Source organism: Castor canadensis, chromosome 4, assembly GCF_047511655.1.
Source record: "Castor canadensis chromosome 4, mCasCan1.hap1v2, whole genome shotgun sequence".
Classification (NCBI taxonomy): Eukaryota; Metazoa; Chordata; class Mammalia; order Rodentia; family Castoridae; genus Castor; species Castor canadensis.
The window spans coordinates 62,184,840-62,204,741 of NC_133389.1; the positions used below are offsets into that span (position 1 = coordinate 62,184,840).

A 19,902-nucleotide genomic window follows, 5' to 3' on the forward strand; every position below is an offset into this window, starting at 1 on the left:
ACAGCCTAGTCAATCAACAGTCAATTGGTTATAGCCTTTCTGGTGAGTTTGTTTCTGAGATCAGCCAAAGCACAGTTACAGTGATTAAACTCTTGGCTGGTTCTGTTGGACGCAACTCAGGTGCCCTGTCCAAGAAAGTCTACTGTCTCCCACAACTTCTGGCAATCTCCCCTCCCTTGCTTTTGGTCATGCTCCACTGAATGGGAGTTTGACCCAACTTAGGCCCTCAGTACCACTCTCATCACCCTGAGTTTCTAGTCTTTGTGTGTCATCCATAGGTGATGGTATCCTCACGATCACACATGAGTTCATTCCTTGTGTTCTTGTTATTCCAGCAAAGACACAACTTGGCATTTAGCAGATGGCTACACACAGGCATTTAAGACTTGAGAACACAGTTCACCAGGAGATTCAGGACTACCAAGACGATAATACCAAGTGTTTGGAACACGCTCCCTGGTCAGTGACCTCATAAACCAAACCACTGAAAAATCAGATGATTGAAGAGCAAGTCTGGAGAGGAGTCTGTCCATTTTAACCAAATAGTCTGCTTGTTGTTTTTCCTGTACCTGTCTGTGACTCTGTAATACCCAATGTATTCATCCAGTTGCAACAAAAGTATTAGTACCTGCAGATTCCTCTGTGTTCAGATATTAAATCATCTATCTAATAGCCTGCAAATGGGCTAAATTAAAACAGCCAATGAGAACAAGTGTCTAGAAGTCTAATAACTGTCAAGTGAAAAAGGTGAGCCCAAGGAAAAAGTAAGATGGCTAAGTACCTCATCCTTCTCAGAGAGTCTTGTTCTGATGTCTTGGTAAAAACTGTCCCCATCTTAAGATACATCTGCTTCTGGGGAAGCTTTTCTCTAATCAGCTTCACCTAAAGTCTCCAACAGGTGTGGGACACACAGGTGAGAACTTTCCGTAGTCCCTTCCAACAAGGTTCAAGAGAAGTCTCTCTAAATAGTCACTGTACTGATATTTTTCCTGATTTGTGTTGTGTTTTCTACCTCATGATGAATGATGGAACACAGAAATTAGAGAACATACAGAAAAGAAAGAAAGATATTCTGTGTTCATGGATTCATTAATACTGTTAAGATGCTCAAAGCAATCAACAGATTCAGTGTCATCCCCATCAATATAGCAATGATCTCATACACAAAAATTAAAAAGTGTGGTTCCATTCCTATAACCAAATAGCATAGAGATTCAGAATGACTGAAGAAACCCTGAGCAAAGGAAAAAAAAAAAAAAAAACCCAAAAAATCCAACAAAACCCAAAACCTCCCTCCACAGGCCTTTGCAGGCTCTCCTACCTCTGGCCCCGCGCTCTGGGAGGCTCCGTGGTCCGCGGCCACAAAGCCCCTTTGATCCTCTGCTGGGCTCTGAGCCATGTGACCCGGTAGGCAGGCAGCGGCTCTCCGGCATCCCGTACAGCCTGACTTTCAGCTGCTGGACCACCGAGGCAGCTCCCACCTGTGTTGGCGACATGGCTGACACCCCCAGAGACGCCATGCTCAAGCAGACACCTACACCTTAAGAGGAGTTCGGCTACACGGGGATCGACTCCATCCTGGAGCAAATGCGCAGGAAGGCCACGAAGCAGGGCTTTGAGTTCAACGTCATGGTGGTTGGGCAGAGCTGCTTAGGAAAGCCCACCTTAATCAACAGCCTCTTCAAGTCCAAAAATCAGCCGGAAGTCAGTGCAGCCCACGTCAGAGGAGCGCATCCCCAAAACCCTTGAAATCAAGTCCATCACCCACGATATCGAGGAGAAGGGGTGCGGATGAAGCTGACTGTGATCGTCACACCTGGGTTTGGGGACTACATCAACGATAAGAACTGCTGGCAGCCCATGATGAAGTTCATCAACGCCCAGTACGAGAAGTACCTTCAGGAGGAGGTCAACATCAACTGGAAGAGGCGCATCCCGACCACTCGCGTCCACTGTTGCCTCTACTTCATCCCTGCCACCGGCCACTCACTCAGGCCCCTAGACACTGAGTTCATGAAGCGTCTGAGCAAGATGGTCAACATTGTCCTCGTCATCGCCAAGGCTGGTATGCTGACCCTGGAGAAGAGGGTCTACTCCAAATAGCGGATCTCTGCAGACCTGCTGTCCCACGGCATCGACGTGTTTGATGAGGACTCAGAGGACCGACTGGTGAACAAGAAGTTCCAGGAGATGATACCATTTTCTTTGGTGGGCAGTAACCATGAGTACCAAGTCAATGGCAAGAGGATCCTTGGGAGGAAGACCAAGTGGGGCACCATCGAAGTTGAGAACACCATGCACTGGGAGATGGCCTACCTGCGGGATCTCCTTATCAGGACGCACATGCAGAATATCAACGACGTCACCTGCAGCATCCACTTGGAAGCCTGCCTCGTGAAAGAACTCAATGAGGGCCACAACGCCATTGCCAACAGGGTCGAGGAGAAGGAGCCAGAAGCCCAGGAGATGTAGATGCCACCCATGCTCCTGGACCCTGCCCCCAAGTCTGTCCCTCCCCCCCAGGCCCGCCCACTTGCCCCATCTTATTTTATACAACTTTCTCCATTTGTCATTGTTCTCCACCCCTTCCCACGCAGCCAGGTAACAAGAGAAGATGCGCCCTCCAAAAAAAAAAAAAAAAAAAAAAAAGCCTGTAGGGATCAAAATATCTGATTTAAATATCCTAAAAGCTATAGCAACCAAAACAGCATGAAATTGGCATAAAAATAACACATAGACCAATGGAACCAAATAGAGAAACCAGAAATTAATCCATATACTTACAGCCAACTGATCTGACAAAGGCACCAAGAACATACATTGGAGAAAAGACAGTCTCTTCAACAAATGGTGCTGGCAAAACTGAATATCCACCCAACCTTCTTACTCTACACACACACAAAAATGGATCCTCAAAATTGGAACAATTTTGTGCAGCCATGGTGGGCTGCACATGTAATCTCAACTGCATTTGAGGCTACAAAAAATGGGATTTTAGCAAAATCCCATCGCAATCAATAAGCCAAGCATGGTAGTACATGCCTGTGATCCCAGCTGTGTGGAATGTTATAAGTAGGAGGATCAAGGTCTGAGGCCAGCCTCAGGCAAAATCAAGAGACCCTACCTGAAAAATAACTAAAACAAAAAATGGATGGGGGTGTGGCTCTAGTGGTAGAGTGCCTGCCTAGCAAGTGTGAGGATCTGAGTTCAAACCTCAGGGCTGCCAAAAAAAAAAAAAAAAAAAAGGAACAAAAGACTAGGTGTAAGATCTGAAACTATGAAATAAAAAAAGAAACACTTCCAAGGCATTGTAGGCAAAGTATTTTTTATAAGTCTTCAATAGCACAGGAGCAAAATTAAAAATGGATGAATTATACCAAAGAAGCTTCACCAAAACAAAGTAAATCAACAGTGAAAAGACAACCTACAAAATGGTAGAAAATACTTGAAAACTAGTCATCAATATGAGATTAATATCCAGAATATATAAGAAACTCAAAAACAACAATGCAATTTAAAAATGGGCTAAGAGGATCTGGTTAAAAAGTATATAAAACAATGCTCAATGCCAACTTAGGGATCAGTGAAATGCAAATTAAAACCATAACAAGATATCACCTTACCCAGTTAGAATGGATATATCAAAAAGACAAAATAAATGTTGGTGAGTATGCAGAGAAAGAGGATATCTGAAGCACTGTTGGTAGAAATGCAAATTAGTACAGCCACCATGGAAACCACTATGGAGAATCTTTCAAGTGGAAATAGAACAATCATATAATCCAGCAACCCCACTACTGAATATATAGAGCCAAAAGAAAGTTTATATCAAAGAGATTCCTGCACTTCTATAGTTTTGTTTGTTTGCTTTAGTTGTTTTGAGCCAGTCTCACTGTATAGCCCAGACTGACCTCAAACTTCCCTTCCCCCTTCCTCCTGTCTCCTGAGTGATGGGAATGTAAGTGTACGCCACAACACCCAGTTATTCCCATATTTATTGCTGTACTACTCTCAGTGCTTAAGGTATGGAATTCGTCAATAAATGAATGGATAAAGACAATGAGGAATACATACACTATGGAATATATTCAGCTATAAAAGGAATGAAATCCTGTCACTAGCAGCAACATGGACGAAATAAGCCAGACACAGAAAGACAAATACAAATTCAAAGAGAGCTTCACACTAACTGAAGCTTTAAAGATTCAGGAAAGACTATGCTGAGGTCCAAGCTCTCCATGAATACACATTTAACTTTACTTCTTTTCAAATACCGGTTTTGTTTTTCCACTTCATGTGCGTAGCTCTGCCCGTTAAACCGGCCACTGTAGGCTGTCTGATTTGGAGCAGCCTTAAGGAGTTTATTCAAATTACAGGTCTCAGTAATCCTGGTATAGGCTAACTTGGAATGAAAACCTGCCAAAGCATTTCCTGGGGATTCAATCAATTCTCCTTCGCCTGATGTTGGATTAGTAGTCTTACGAACTATCAGTCTCTCCTAGAGTTCTAGGAATTCTTACCAAGTTCAATGATGTTCTCTTAAAGTTATCAAAAGCCTACTTGTCAGTATTCTTTTGTGAGCTTTTGTAAAGGCAAAACACTTTAGGTCAGAGTAAACAGTAAGCCATCATGAAACAAGACTCAAAATGACCATGACTAATGATCTGTTAAGATTTCATTACAATAATGATGCAGTTGACAAGGAAACTTGACAATCTCTATTGAATACAACATTAAAACAATTACTAGAACTGTAACCAAAGACATAATACTACAACTATTAGGCTTCTGTGAATTCCATACAAATTTGACTCCATTCGTACATGCATACAAACACAATTCACTGGATATCCAGTGTCACTTTTTGACAGTGCTTTCTTTACAATTTAATGCATAAAATAGGCCTAATTAAGTATCTCCTTCTTTCAGATGCTCTGGAATATTCCAAAGTTAGTTCCAGGTCAAACAAATAAAGTTAGAATTTCATTTTAAGAAATTTGTCAGAAGTAATATTTCAAAATGCTGGTCAAAATAAGAAAATAAAAAAACATTATTTCCTTTCTAACTTTAACTATCTTAACAAGACTCCTTTCACATGATTTAGCTTTCACAAGTTTTCTACAGCCTTCTTATGTTCTTCTAGTTGTTTGCCCTGTCCTTGTTTCTCTCTCATTCCTAATAACCAGTCATTCCACTTTAGGTAAAAAAAAAAAGTTTACACATCTTTCATACTTTATTTCAAAAACATGTCTCACTTTCCTTTCATAAGTAGCTGATATTTTTAGTTTAGTGACAATTATGAGACCAGAACTATTTTTGGTACTATAGTCAATAAAACAAGCAGTACACACAAGGAATCCACCACAAGCATCCATCTCTGAAAATACTAGTGAGTGGATGATTCTTTTTCTTCATAGTGCTTGACATTACCAGATCTGGGTCACTGGGTCAGGGACCAGAAGGTTCTTGGCCTCATCTGAGAAAGAATTCAAGGCTGGATTCAGAGGAGACTTAAGCAGAAGTAAGTTTATTAATTCAAAGTAAAAGTACACTGTCAAGTGGGGTGAGTGAAGAGACTTAAGAAGGAGGGCTTTTATTGGTGTCTGTGGACAGTCTTGAAAAAAATGAGTTATGTGTCATTAACTCCTGGAGACTGAGTTATGAATTATTCACTTCTCCCACATGTTGGGAGGGGGAGTTTGGGGCCTTGGACGGTCAGACTGAGACTGTCATTTTCCACAGGCTACAGGGTCTGTGGCCCAGCAAAGACCTTGTTATATGTCACAGTCATTCTGTTTATGTCAGGGGGTAAAATTTTTATCAACACATAAGCCAACATTCTCAACCATCAGGTTTCCTGACTTCTTGCCTAACGTCTATGTCATTCCCCCTTCAAGCAATGTGAATCCTTATATCCTTATGTAGGAGGAAAGCTGTATCTTGCTTCTTCCAAAACTATTTGCTACGAAACAGGGGCTCTGGTCATACTTAGGGTCAAGTTTCTCCTCGATGTCTATTAGGGCAATGGTTGAGATTGAGTGGTGGAATAGAATGAAGGGATGGCCTGATCTAGAGGTCTACTTATTGATCACACTCATCTTGCAGTATTGGCTGGAAGTGCTGCTGTACCATTATTCGCTTTTGAAGCATAATAGTTGGATTTGCCATGGGTTGCAATTGTAGTGGTATCGCATTGCAAGAAGAGTTTCCCTTCCACTATGACTGGCAACAGCAATGATCAATGGGCACAGACACAAGAATTTATAGTTGTTTTATTGGCACATCATACTCATTTTACAAAAACAGTGGCAATGACTTTCCCAATGGGGCCTATGACTTTCTCAGCCACAGGCTTCTGCCCTGGTTTACTTACTAAATGTGAGTCCCCCTATAAAACAGGCCTAAGATCCAATCAGAATGTGGTTAGTTACACCTGTACTAGTCCTGGCACAACTTCACTGACAGATATACCCTACAGGACATGATGAGAATGTAACACTTGGGGCCCATTGTTGAGCAGAACTGTTGAGACAGTTCTCCCCAGGCAGCCTGCATATACTACCCTCCAGCACTGTGAACACTGGCAAGCTAGAGGAAGCTTCCAGTTCTATCCTAGCTTGACTTCTCTGTATCTTGAAAATAGAGTATGTGGTGTCTTCAGCAATAGGGACTTCCTGCCCAGTTCTGGTGTGTAACCAACCACAGTGGCAATAGCCACATAGTTGGGGTATGGAGAGGTTGGGGCCTCCCCAGTCAACAACACATAGGGAGAGAGCCCATCCCTGGCACTGGGGTTTCCATTTAACAACCTTATGGCTTTTGAAAGCACTTTCCCACTCACACAGGGTGCCTTCATTTAAACTCTTTAACTGTAGTTGAGGTACTATTTCTGTAGTCAATTTTTGATAGTGGTCATATTTTTTTATATTCCCTTGGCAGTCTATGCTGTTTAACAATGCTCTCTTTTCTTTATGTCTCTTCATCTACTTCTTAGTGGTTCCTTTTTACCTAGTTTTTTTGACCCAAACTAAATTTATGACAGAAACAAATCAAGATCACCTGCCACACATAGCTTGCAAGTCTTGTGCAGACTTTATTGCTGCCTGGAATTTTTTCCCCTCTTCCATCAACTTTATTTTATGAATTAACAACTCACACATCAGTTTGGAAATAAGATCTGGTTGGCATCACCCAGGAGCAGGTTACAGCACTTAATAAGGGAATGCTCTGTTTCAGATGACTTTTTGGGTTTCACATTTAAGTAGATATCATATACATGAGACTATTCTGTAATCGTACAACTACATCAGTTACTTCTGATTTCATAAAAAATGTGTGTTAATGATGAAATATATACATGTTCTTCAGACCCCTAGTTAGAAGGCAGAATTTCTATACTTAATCTTTGCCAAAAGGCCTAGAAGTGATAGAAAGCAGAATTTCTACAAATATGTAGGTGAGTGGCTTAATTCCAGTGAAGACAGTTAAAGGCTATACTAAAAAAAAAAAAAAATAGAAGCCAATATTCAAATATTTCCTTCAATATTGAAATTGTATATTCAAAGTAAGTTAGCAATAGAGCTTCTCAAACTTTGAATTCAGGCAAACATTTCAAAAATTAATTCTGTTATTTTACTTGCCCTCTCATTCAAACATTAACTTAATCGACTTTCTACCTAGAGCCTAATCCTAATGAGGGTAATTTTGAATTGCGTCCTGAACAATGTAAATTTCAACAGTAAAAATTTCCCTGAATTAGTAGAGACCTGCCAATTTATAGGTGAACAGACTGATGAAAAATATGGCCTGCTTTCTAATGACACTGGAAATGATCACATGTATTACACACAAAATAAGGCTACACATAAAATGACCCTTGGCAGTTTTGAAAATGCAGAGAGATCTTATACTCCAATTGAAACAGAACCAAACTGTATTATTCCAGTTCTGAGGAGACTTTAATTTAATTTGGGAAGAGTAAACAACATCTGCAGCCAAGTTGGTGCTAATGATGGAAACCATGGCCACAGAAACGACCTGCCCAGTCTTGATCTTAAGTTCTCCCTCCTTCTTCCAAATTGTATCATTTCTGTCTTCTAATATTGATCCCTTTGTAAACCTCTCATTGTAGTCTTTTTAGTATACATTAATAATACAGGGTAATTTTATTGTGATGATTTTGCAGATGCATACAGTATACTTTGAACAAGTTCACTCTCTCCATTATATTCCTTTAAGCCCCTGCCCTCTTGATGCTTGGATTTTAGAAAGGCCCTCTTATGCATTTTTCTCCTCTTGGTCTCACGTGAGTCTAAAAGACTGCTAAAAGGCTACATTTCAGCAGGACTGGGCAAGATAACAAGCCTCCCAGTGACCATGAGCACGCACACTATTGTAGTACAAGAAAGACAATGGCATAAGGGAGAAAAATACACAAAGAGGCCCAAATCTTTACATGCTTTCCCTGTAATTGTGGTTTAGGATACAAAGTCAAATTGATGGGTAACTTTTTTGGTCTTCTCAAACACAAGAGAGAGGAGGCATAAACCTGTACTCTTGAGGCCTCTCCTCAACCCCTCTAATAGTGCATGTTTTGGAAGATAAAGGCCTAGGATGAGAGTGTAAGATTTAAAATGCAGCTCTGTATCTATAAGGAATCAGATAAGCTTTCCAGACATACCCAATCACCCAGGGCTTCTCCCCTCCAGATGTCCCCGGAGAGGGCTGCAGAAGGCCCTTGGCAACTTCAATTGGACATGGCCAATATTTTCTCTTCCAGGTTTGATCCCAGCTCCCTTTGCAGCTGAGGGAAATCCCCTTTCCAATGCTGTTTTGGCTCACATGTAGGTCAGGTATCTTTGGTGGCTGTCATAATTGAGGGGCATTCCTTGCTCCAGTGCTCAGACTATTTGTAGTTAAAGCAAACCCCTCCACTTGGGGATTTCAGGGGAGTAATTCCCAAATGACTTAAAGGCATTATGGCTTCTCAGAGGATGGCCAAAAAACTTGGCTGCTTCACATCCAGCATCTTTTGTCCTCTGCTTGTTAAGGATTGAGAAGGCTACATCTAGTAATTGAATCTGAGGGGTTTGGGAGTCCAGCTTCTGGAGCTTCCTCCTGCTGTCTGGGGCCAAATCTCCAATAAAATGGGTCTCCTGAATGGTAAGCCCTTCTGGGGAGGTGGGGTCAGTTCCTGATGGACTCTATTTTCTCCCACAGGAAAAGGTGGGGCTCTCATCTGGTCCTTGAGTCACCTCTTGAAGTGGGTATAAATGGGAGGGGGTTGGAATTAAGTGGGCAAGACTGGTTCAGGCATGATGGGATAAATGCACTTGAAGGGGGGTTGCTGGAAAGAAAGACTCGGATGAGTGGGCATGAGAAAATGCTCCACCCATAGTGGAAAGAGCCAATAGGGGATGCAAGGATAAATTGCGTCTTCCCAGGGAGCATTGATGACCTAGGTCTGTGCATAAAGATCTGTGCATATGGCATATCTACAAAAGAGATCTAGTTGGAGAATAGTAGTGTACAGAAGAGATCTAGTTGTAGGATAGTACTGTAATTTAAACTCCCATTTATAGACCAAATTTCTTTGTCCTTCAACTTATTTTGGGCCAACCTACACAAAAAAAATGGGTTAGAGCTTTTTTCCTGAGACTATCCACAGATAACTGCTTCCAATGTTTGAGAGTACATCCCAGAAAAGCTTGGTCAGGATTGACTGAGAACCTCCTTGATCTGTAGGAGACAAGAGAGAAAGACTAAACCTGACATAAGGGAAGATGGTTCTTCCTGGAGGAACCCCAGAAGACTGAAGGAGAATCTCAGATTCCTTGAGTTTGGGGTTAGCCTTCTTGCGAAGGACAGACACCCCTCCTGAGCAGATACCCTGCCAACACCAGTGTCTCAGGATTCATGTTCCAGTCTAGCATTGGCTGCCCCAGGGGTCAGAACCTTCCTGGCCCTTCCAAAGTCTATGGACCTTGGGAGTCCCAGGCTGAGGTCCTCTGGTTTATGCATCCTGCCTTACCCTAATATCCCACTCTCTTTGCTGGAGACTCATATGCCAATTGAAAACGTGCCAGTGCATGGACAGGGGACAGAGGCCTTCAGCCACCTGCGATGTTCTCTCCCCTTTCTGACTCTCTCAGTATCTCCCACACATGCTGGCCGTGCTCTCGTTCCTCCTTGTCCCTCCCAACCAGGGCAGCTGGGATCCCGCAGATCTGTGGCCTCTTGGATGGCCTTGAGCTCCCGTGGGTTGCCAGAGGTGCAGAAGGGAGTCAGACGGCCCAGCTGAATACCTTCCTTTCATTTCGGCTCCATTCCTACCCAGCCAAACCTCTGTGGTCCTCTGCAGAGAGGGACACAGGAGGCAAAAACTTTGTGGTTCTAACCTGTTCATCCAGCATGGCTCTTGCTGGTGGCATTTTCAATGCAGTGTCTTTAGCTCTTCTGGCTAGCCTCAAGTGGCAGCAAATACATCGTGTGTGTAAGTGTGTGTGTGCGTACGCTATTTTTTGGTGGTACTGGGGCTTGAACTCAGGGTCTTGCACTTGCTAGGCAGGTGCTCTAACGCTTGAGCCATGCCACCAGCCATTTTTGCTCTGGTTGTTTTTGAGATGGGGTCTCACTTTATGCCCACGCTGGCCTGGATCACAATCCTCCCATTTGTGCTTCCCCACATAGCCAGGATGACAGGCCCATGACAACATACCCAGCCATGGGTCGAGATACAGTCACTTGAACTTTTTGCTGGGGCTGGACTAGAACCTTGATTCTACAGAGCTCTGCCTCCCAAGTAGCTAGGATTACAGGTGTGAGCTACTGCAACTGGTTAATTTTTAAATTTGTTGCTGAGACAGGGTCTCACTGTGAAGCCCAGTTGGCCTCCAATTTCCAATCCTCCTGCCTCTGCCTCTTGAGTGCTGGGATTACAGGTATGCCCCACCATGCCCAGCTTTCAGAGTTTTAAATATAATGACTTTTCCTTTTTGGGCCTTTGACAGTTATACAGGAGAGAGGATTGTCTACCAGATTTAACAGTTCCTTCCCTGAGGCAGCAGACAGCACATACAGTGTTTGCCATGAGAGAGGCCCCCTGGGAACCTTCCCACCCTGGCTGCCTTCTCAGGGGCACATCAATCTTATTTATGGCCAGTTCTGTTGGCTGGAGTAAAATTGGGGGCACAGGCTCTTGCTGAGGTCTGGGCTGACCAGGAGGATCTCCCTCAAGGGAATAAAGAGACTGCCCCAGCTACGTCCTGCTCCCAGGAATCCGGTGTTGACTTTAGAAGGCTGAGCCTCCGTCACTGCCACACTGCCACCGGCTCCCAGTTTGGTCCTGGTGGCTTGGCTTGGAGTTCCCTTACTTGCTTTTGCCTCCTGATGACAAGAATCCAGGCAGTGCTCAACCTTGTGAGAAATTCTCATATTTGTTTCAGAATTCTTGGCAATACTTCTCAATAGGCCTTGATTCCATTTGATTCTAAGCTGTGTCCCATCACCACTGTATACGTTTCCCCAGCTTGAAGAGAAAGGCAGAATGTTAATGAAGCGTTGAGTTCAGCACACACTGCTGTATATTTTCCCTGTAGCAGTGAAATAGGTTGCATGCATAGGGAATCTGCTTTAATGAGAGATAACTTTGTTTTAAAAAATTGAAATTCATTTCATTCATCTAGTGCTTCCAATTTGTAAATTTTGATAGTCTATAGGTTATTTGAAGCAACAAGTTTATGTAACTTATAAATAAATATACATATGTATTAAAAAAAAAAGAAAACGTGCCAGTGTAGAGAAAGAATTTGATCCTTGTGACTCTGCTCTGATGTTTCAGTAGACCTGGACTGTAACCTTCTACTGAAGTCTATGTCAAGCAAATTGCCACATTTGATGACAAGAAATCAGTTGATATGCAAGGCAGACAATCCCATGAGAGGAAATCTTTGCTCCTGGGATCCTCTAACACTAAATAAAATGGTTTGGACAAAACATTCAAATGCCCAGCACAAATCAAGCATTTCCTTGCAAGGGAAATAATCTAATTGCTGTTCAGGAAGAACAATCACATAATTGCTTCCCCTACCACCATGGAAACAGGGTAGTAAATTAGAACTGGACAATTCAGGGCTGGGAGAGTGGCTCAAGTGGTAGAGTACCTACCTAGCAAGAGTGAGGCCCTGAGTTCAAACCCCAGTACCATAAAAAAAAAAAGAACTACCCAATGAAAGAGAAGGTGGATAGGTGGATTGAGATGCATAAAAGAGAATTAAGGAAGCTAGGAAACAAATGAGATTGAAACTGGAAAAAACCTAAGGGGACAAGTTGCAGGGGTTGCATGTGGATGATATTCACAGTGTCCCTAAATGACTGCATAGAGATTGACTTTCAGTGGATGGGAAGGCCTAATGCCACTCTGTCCCATTCTGTACCCCACTTAGCATGTCATGGGAGTCTTCAATCTGCAAGCATCTTAGTGACATTTAAATGCTCAATCTGTGGCTATAACATATGGTAGTTTGGTTTCAATCTCAGAAAAAAAGACAAGCAATAAGAAGAATAGGGATAGAGAGATTAGCTGCTAGCTTCCAGAATTGAAGGAGGTTAGTCACCTGCTCCCAAGTAGGGGCGTCCTCAACACTCCTGGCACGACTCACCAAGAAATGTTACCAGATCCAGGTCACTGGGGCCAGAGGGTTCTTGGCCTCATCAGAGAAAGATGAGGACACAGAGGGTACCTAAGCGGACAGATTTATTTATGCAAAGAAAATAGAAAATGCATCTTAAGGGGGAAGGGTATGCAGGCCCAAGAAGGAAGGCTGTGTTGAAAGTCACAAGACCTCAAGGTTTTGCTGGGGTGGCGGGGTGGGTTGCAGACATGGAGGTGGTCAGTATGTCAGTCCTGGAAAACAAGGTTATGTGTCATTAACACCTGGAGACTGGGTCATGCATTATTAATCCATTCCACACATTGGGAAGCTAAGCTTTGGGCCTTGGGTGGTTAGACTGGGACTGTCATTTTCCATGGGCTGCACATGTCATTTGCATGGGTCAGCAAGACTTTGCTGTATATTACAAGTCATTCTATTTATGTAAGAAGGCCATATCTAAGAAATTGTTCTTGGTTATCAGGCTTCCTAACTGCTCCCTATGTCAACCAATATGTCAAGATTACTATTTTTTGTATTTTTTAACCTGTGCTATGAATGTGTATCTGTTTCTCATATGATATTCCATGAAGGAAGAAACTCTTTATACTTTTTTTTGCCATTACATCCTTAGCTTTAGTAGAATGTGTTGCAAATAGATGATTAAATAGCTGTTATCTGAATGCATTTTACTACTCAATGTTTCCCTCTTACTCAGGACACATTTCACATTTTCTCAGCAATGAACAACTTTTTCTCTGCAGAACAATTTCTAGTTACCCATCCCCAGCAGTGAAGGAAATCAGGAAATTTCCAAGTCAGTATCACATGTCTGTCTTTAGACCCTTCTCCACACAAATTAAAATTAGAATGATGAAGCAACAAATTTCTGTTTTTTATATTACCTGGAAATGACTCACATTTCATAAATGCCTGCCACATGACTCCTAGACTTCCAGCCACTGAAAAAGTCTTCTGAAACTGTGCTAGTTCACCAGTAAACTTCCAGCCCATTTATAGTCACCTAACTTACTCATCTTAACAATTAAGCATAAATTGTCACTAAATGAAAATAGTCATTGAAGTTCTGACAATGCCACCCCAAAAGATATTGCTTTAATATACAGCTTTACGTTGAATGCACTTGAAAAACACCAAAATGCAAGGCTTATCTGAGTTCCCCTTCATTTAAAGACAGAGGCTCCAAAGAGACTCATCTGTTACCCATTCTCCGAGGATAAACTCATCACAGGATAGTCCACTCCACCTAGAGAGACCTTGTTACAAACCGTCCTCTGTTTTTTTGAAGGGCTCATTCATATCTCTCTCTCCCTCTTAATCTCCTTCTCCCTCCTCCTTCTCTTTCTCAATCCAGGTACTGAGAGCTAGGAAAGTGTTCTACCACTTGAGTCACAACCTCAGTCCTCCTATCTCTTAATAACTATTTAGGGATATTTTATTGACCGACCTGCTTGACCAATATTGTCCTAAAGTCTGGCAAGCTAGGTTATCAGATTTCAGGCTTAAGTAGCATCAGTTAACATAAAGAAGAGTATAAATAGGAAGCCTTAAGATGAAATTGTCCAAGATGTTACACAGCCAAATCTTTTTCTTCTGCACTGCAAAAACTTCCTGAGATTTGGTTCTCCCTCTCTTCCAAGTGCAGAGAGGGATCCACACCCATGAACAGAGACTTACTCCACAAAGAGAAATTCCCTCCACTAGAGATGGGGTTCAAAGCAATATGGACTGCTATCCGATCTGGCCTGTGTCTTTGTAAATAAATTACTGAGTTCATGGCAGAGTCCACTAATATGACAGACAGAGCACCTTCCATGCTGGACTAAGACACCTTACATTATTGTTCTAAGGTTAAGATTTTAACCAAGGCAGAAAGGTAATTTAAAAATCAGATTCCATTGGCTGAGCATGGTAACTCATGTCTGTAATCCAAGCTGCTTGGAAAGCAGAGGTAGGAGGATCATGGTCCAAGAGGGTGGAAAAAACTGTAAGGCACTATCTGAAAAAAATAATTAAAGCAAAAAAGGGCTGGGGGCATTGCTCAAGTGGTAAAGCACTTGCTTATAGTAAGCACAACACCTGAATTTAAACAGCAGTACCATAAAAAAAAAAAAAGATTTAAAAGCACTGATCTATATCTCAATGTCTATGAACAATTTTTTCTTTTAAAAGCTTCTGCATTCTTAATAAAAACTACATCTTTAGTTTCTGGGGGTATCTTTAATCCTTTTCTAATATACCCTATAAATAAACAATTTAGCCAAATTAGGACTCCTTCATTGTGATTACTGTGATTCCAAATAATTTATGGCAATATCCACCAGTCCTCTTTTAAAAAATAAAAAATAAATTTTAAAGTACAAGTTCTGGAATTTCCAGGCATGACACTGACTGGAGTTCCAGATGGATGGCTTTCAGAACCTGAACCTCATTCATTTCCTTCCAGGCAGCCACCACAATCCTCCTTCCCCAAATCACAGCCCTCTCATCTTACAAACTAGTGCTTCCTAACCCACATAGGCGGTATACTCTCTCAAAGCATAAATTGACAGACAGAGGTCCAGAAAGTGAAGTTCTAGACTGGATCCAGATGAAGCCACGAGTTCTGTATTCTAATAATCTTACCTATGCACCCAGGTCACATGTCTGAGGCCTCTCTCCAGACCCAGGCTGGTTCCTACTGAAGCCGGGTCAGTTTCTCTCTGACCCAGCTGGATACCGGAGGCTTCCCCATGGGACTCAATTCTGCATCTGTTACAACATCCAAATCCATATCCAGTCTAGATAAACTTTGCTGAAACTCAGCTCAGAGCACAAACGTACGGAACTTCAGAACCTGAGAGAGAATGTACCCATTTGCAGCCAGGAGACAGTGAGTCACAGGCTTAGCAGCACCCACGCCTGCCCACCTGATGCTCCTGGGCGCTGAAGGAAACTCTGCTTCCCATCCTGACTCCCACACCAATGCTGCAGGGAGAAAAATTCCTTGGGCCAATTAAATGTAGTGAAGCAAATAAAAATGACTTGCAAATCAGGCAGCTTCCTGAACCAGAGCAGGCTGAGAACCCAACAATGGAAGGCAGCACTTAGAGGGAAACAGAAGCGGGCCTGGCTAACAACTTAATTGGCTATAGCCTAAGTCAATCAGCAGTCCATTGGTGGGCTGGGGACATGGCTCAAGTGGTAGAGCGATTTGCCTGTCATGAGCAGGACCCTGGCTTCAATCCTCAGCACCACAAAAACAAACTAAACTGAAATCAAACAGCAGTCGTTTGGGTACAGCTCAGCGAGTAGTTTACAACCTGATTGATACAGGGTATTCTGTGTCCAACCAAAGCTGTTTCTGTAATTAAATTCTACTGGTTTGGTACTTTGGTCCCAATGCAAGTCTATACCTATGGCTTCCTACAACATCTGTTGAAATGTTACATCGCTATTGTCCATTATAGCCCAGTCATTGTGGGAAATCCAGGCTTATGGTCTAGGCCCAAAGCAGATTCCACATGGTTAAATATAGATGCAGAATGGGGAGAAGTTTTAGACATACCCTCACTGATGTATTTCACTTATTTGTCCAATTTTACATGAGCAGAAGAGTGACGTGATAAATCCATGTCTATGGAGTCCAAAATATATCTTTCAAAAAATTTCAAGAAAGGCTGGCAGAGTGGCTTAAGTGGTAGAGGGCCTGCCTAGCAAGCGTGAGACCCTGAGTTCAAACCACAGTACTGCCAAAAGGAAAAAAAATTGAAGTGACATGAAAGCACAGTGTCAGTTGTATCAGCAGTGTTTTTCTTAGTTATTCACAAAATGGGTGCATCTTAGAATCAATGGCTTCTTAGTTTCTATGAAATATGATTATTTTGCTATACACTATAAATTCCCAGCTCTCAAGTTTGACCTGCCCCATTACAATGCCACCTGAGAATATGGTCACCTTCCATATGCTAAGTTTGTTTCCTGGATTCCTAGATTCCTAGAGGTGCCCTCTTCCCAAGCTTTTCTACTTCACACAGATGCTCTGAAGCCAGCTGCTGATCTCAGGCCCTTTGTACCTGACCCCTCCACCTGGGGTCTTACAGTTCTCTCTTGAATCAACCTTCACTCTTTCTTCTGCCATTTCCCTTTCTAAAGATGCTCTATCCATGTACTACTTCCTGCCTATTTCCACCACACACCGCCCAATGGATACTCTCGTTTCAATTTGTTGTGCACTTAACCATCTCTACAATGGGAAGCAGAAAAAGCAGTGCTTAGAAGTGTGAACTGAGCAGTCACAGAGTGGGTGCCTCTCTCACTCATCATCTTTGTGACCTTGGACAAGTAACTTCACTTTGCCCGTCAGCCTGAGTCTTCATCTGTAAAGGAAGAAAACAAATGACTGTCATGGACTTGTTGGAGGGGGAGGTTAAATGAGATCAGTGTGGGAACTGTACACCCTCTCAATGACAGTTGCCTCTCTGGCATTCTTTCCAAATGTATCAACTATGGGGTTTGGGTGGGATTGACCAGGTTGGGGTTTGATTGGCTTATTCTCAATTATGTGACTGATGATATGTGACCTAGTTGGTCCAATTAGAGTGAAGCTCAGTTCTTAGTTTGAGGAAGAGAAATTCTTTCTTGCCTTAATGGTGCAGTATCTGCGAGGCTTACTATCCTAAGAGACACTGGCTACCAAAAAAAGCAGCCTGGAAGAGGCTGGAAGAACAAGAGAGAAAACACTTGAGAAAAATGAAATCAGGACCCCAATGCAACACATCTGATCCCTATGTTGCCTCATGTATGTGAACCATGAAAATCCTTTTATTTAAACAAATATCAAGTGTCTCTTCTGTCATCTGCAACCAACAACTTCTAACTGCCTCAGTAGAAAAAGTGCTTAACAAGTACTTAAGAAATGGCAGTTATTGTTGTCAACTAAAGTGACTAAAATACACAGTGAAAGTGTGAGTCTCCCACCTTCCTCCCTCTCTTGTCCTCCCTCTAACTTTCTGGTGCCACATGTCTGTTACTCAAAGAGCACCCACTGGGTAGTAACATGTAGACCTCTGGACCCTGTTCTGGGACTCTACCAGTGACTCCTCACCATGCAGACCATGGCCTCCACTCCACCAACCAGAATGTTTCCCATTTCCACATCAGGACAACTCAGACAAATCCGTCAAAAAGCACTGACTCCAGACCACTTGGCTCCCCTCTCCCCTCAGCAGATCAGGCATAAGGAATTAGGAAGTTGGCTGCTCCTCCACAAAGCACCAGCTCCAGAGGCTCCTTGCAGACTGAGCAGGCCACAGGTGCCCTCACTGTGTGCACAGAAGCTTGGGCCTTCCTGTTCCTGACTGGCAGAGAGCATGCCACATCAACAGTTCCCAGGATGTGCCACCTACAGAAAACAGAGGATCCTGTTGTCTGGCCTCTCTTGTCTGGCCTCTCTCATGTTCTGTGGGGAGGAAGCAGAGAAGAGCCCACTGGGCTTCCGTCTTTTACACTCCACGGGCTTCTAAGCACTCCCTCCTGAGAGGTTTAGGCAAGCTGCAGACCACAGAGTGCCCTGTGCCCCACCCAGACCTGGCCCTTGCCATGCAACTGCTTCCTTTGGGGCACAGGGGTTACATTCCCACCTTGAGAGCCATCTCCTCCCAGCCTGGCCCCACTATCAATAGGTGATATGAAGAGACTCCTCTTAGGTCATGACCTTGTCTGCGTGGACAGACTAATTATAGAAGCATACTCCACATGCATCCAGTTGTCACAGCATCATTGGTGTGATCTGAAATGCACTTCCTCAAGAAGGGGGAGCAAGTTGGAGCAGGTAGGAGTGGAGTAAGGAGCCCTCAGGCACAGCAGGAGCTGAGCTGACTGGAACAATCACGAAGGACGACAGGTTGCTAATAGAAATTCTTCCACCGACAAGCAGAAAACATGCTGATGACTTTATCATTATACCCAGGGCTCTGCTACAATTCATATCTTCCTCCCAGTTAATGGCATTTTAGCCCACTGACGCCACATAATACATTCCATTAATTCAGGGGGGAGGTGCCTGCCCAGAATGTCAAAGCCAATTTGTAAGTATGGAGTGATAGATTTTGTCAGCAAATTTATATCAGAACGAGGCAATAGTGTTTCCCCACAAATTAATGTGTCTTAACAGACGTTTGACTTTTGACTACGCTGTTTTGAATATATATTACCTGATAATGTATGTACATTGGAAGTGGTTTTTATTTCTGCTCATTAAATCTCAATCAAACAAGTAACTGTCCTAAACAACGAGACACAGAAATCCTGTTTCCCTATTCATCAAGTAGTAGTAGTTTGTGTCACATAAAAGAAATGAACTGCTAATATGATTTTTAAAAACAACAATAACCAAGCCAAAGGTTTGTGCCCCTAAAGAAGGATTGTCACAGTAGACTTGGGTGCTCTGGCATTTGCTGAGTGACCCTTGCCAGTTACTTCATCTGCCAGGGTCTCCATTTCCTTCTCTGCAGCCTAAGACAACCATCATCTACCCACAGGTGTGGGGAGGGTTAGTCTGCACCTTTAGACTCATACTTGGCCTGAGGTATTGCTTGCATTATTGTATTCTAAATGACCCAAAAGGAAGCAGGAAAAATATTTCTTCAGAAGAAGAGCCTGGATGTCAGTAACACCAACCCCTGTGTCAAGACTTCTCCCTAATATGACTCCTGGGATAGCAGAGCCTCAGTTTCCACAAGTGCAGGTATGGATGAGCACCTTTATCTTCTCCTGGTGCAGCTGAGCTCAGGCCCACCATACAGGTTCTCTCTTAAGTAAGCGCCAAGTGCCTTCTTGGCCTGTCCTCTGGTGCCTCAGAAGGTCACCGGGGCAGCAGGCTCTATGGAACCTCCTGGGCAGACTAGGGTATGGAGTCCCAGCTAGCAGGCAGCACTTGCTTCATTCTTCTTCCTTTTCCAGCTCCCTCTGTCTTGGCTCTTTTTTGGCTTTCTCAGCTCTTCATTCTTCAACCTCTTATCTCCTTGTCTCCTCTCACTCCCTTAACTTATCTGACAATTATGATGGTTTTTTTGTCCTTGTGATCATCTCTGACATTTATTTATGTTCTTTGATTTGATTTGTTTTCTCCCACTGATTTTACCTTTTCTTTACCTTCTCTGCAATACCAACTTTGAGAGCTGTTATTCCGTGGCTTGTCCATTCTGGTGTAGCTTCTATATTCGTGATGGGAGAATGAAAGTGTAGCTTG

At 42.9% G+C, this 19,902-nt stretch overlaps 1 pseudogene; it reads left to right on the top strand.

Annotated features, from left to right (window-relative positions):
• Window positions 1–1,470: 1,470 nt before the first annotated feature.
• Window positions 1,471–2,472, top strand: LOC109689154 (septin-9 pseudogene; annotated as a pseudogene).
• The last annotated feature ends 17,430 nt before the right edge of the window (window positions 2,473–19,902 follow it).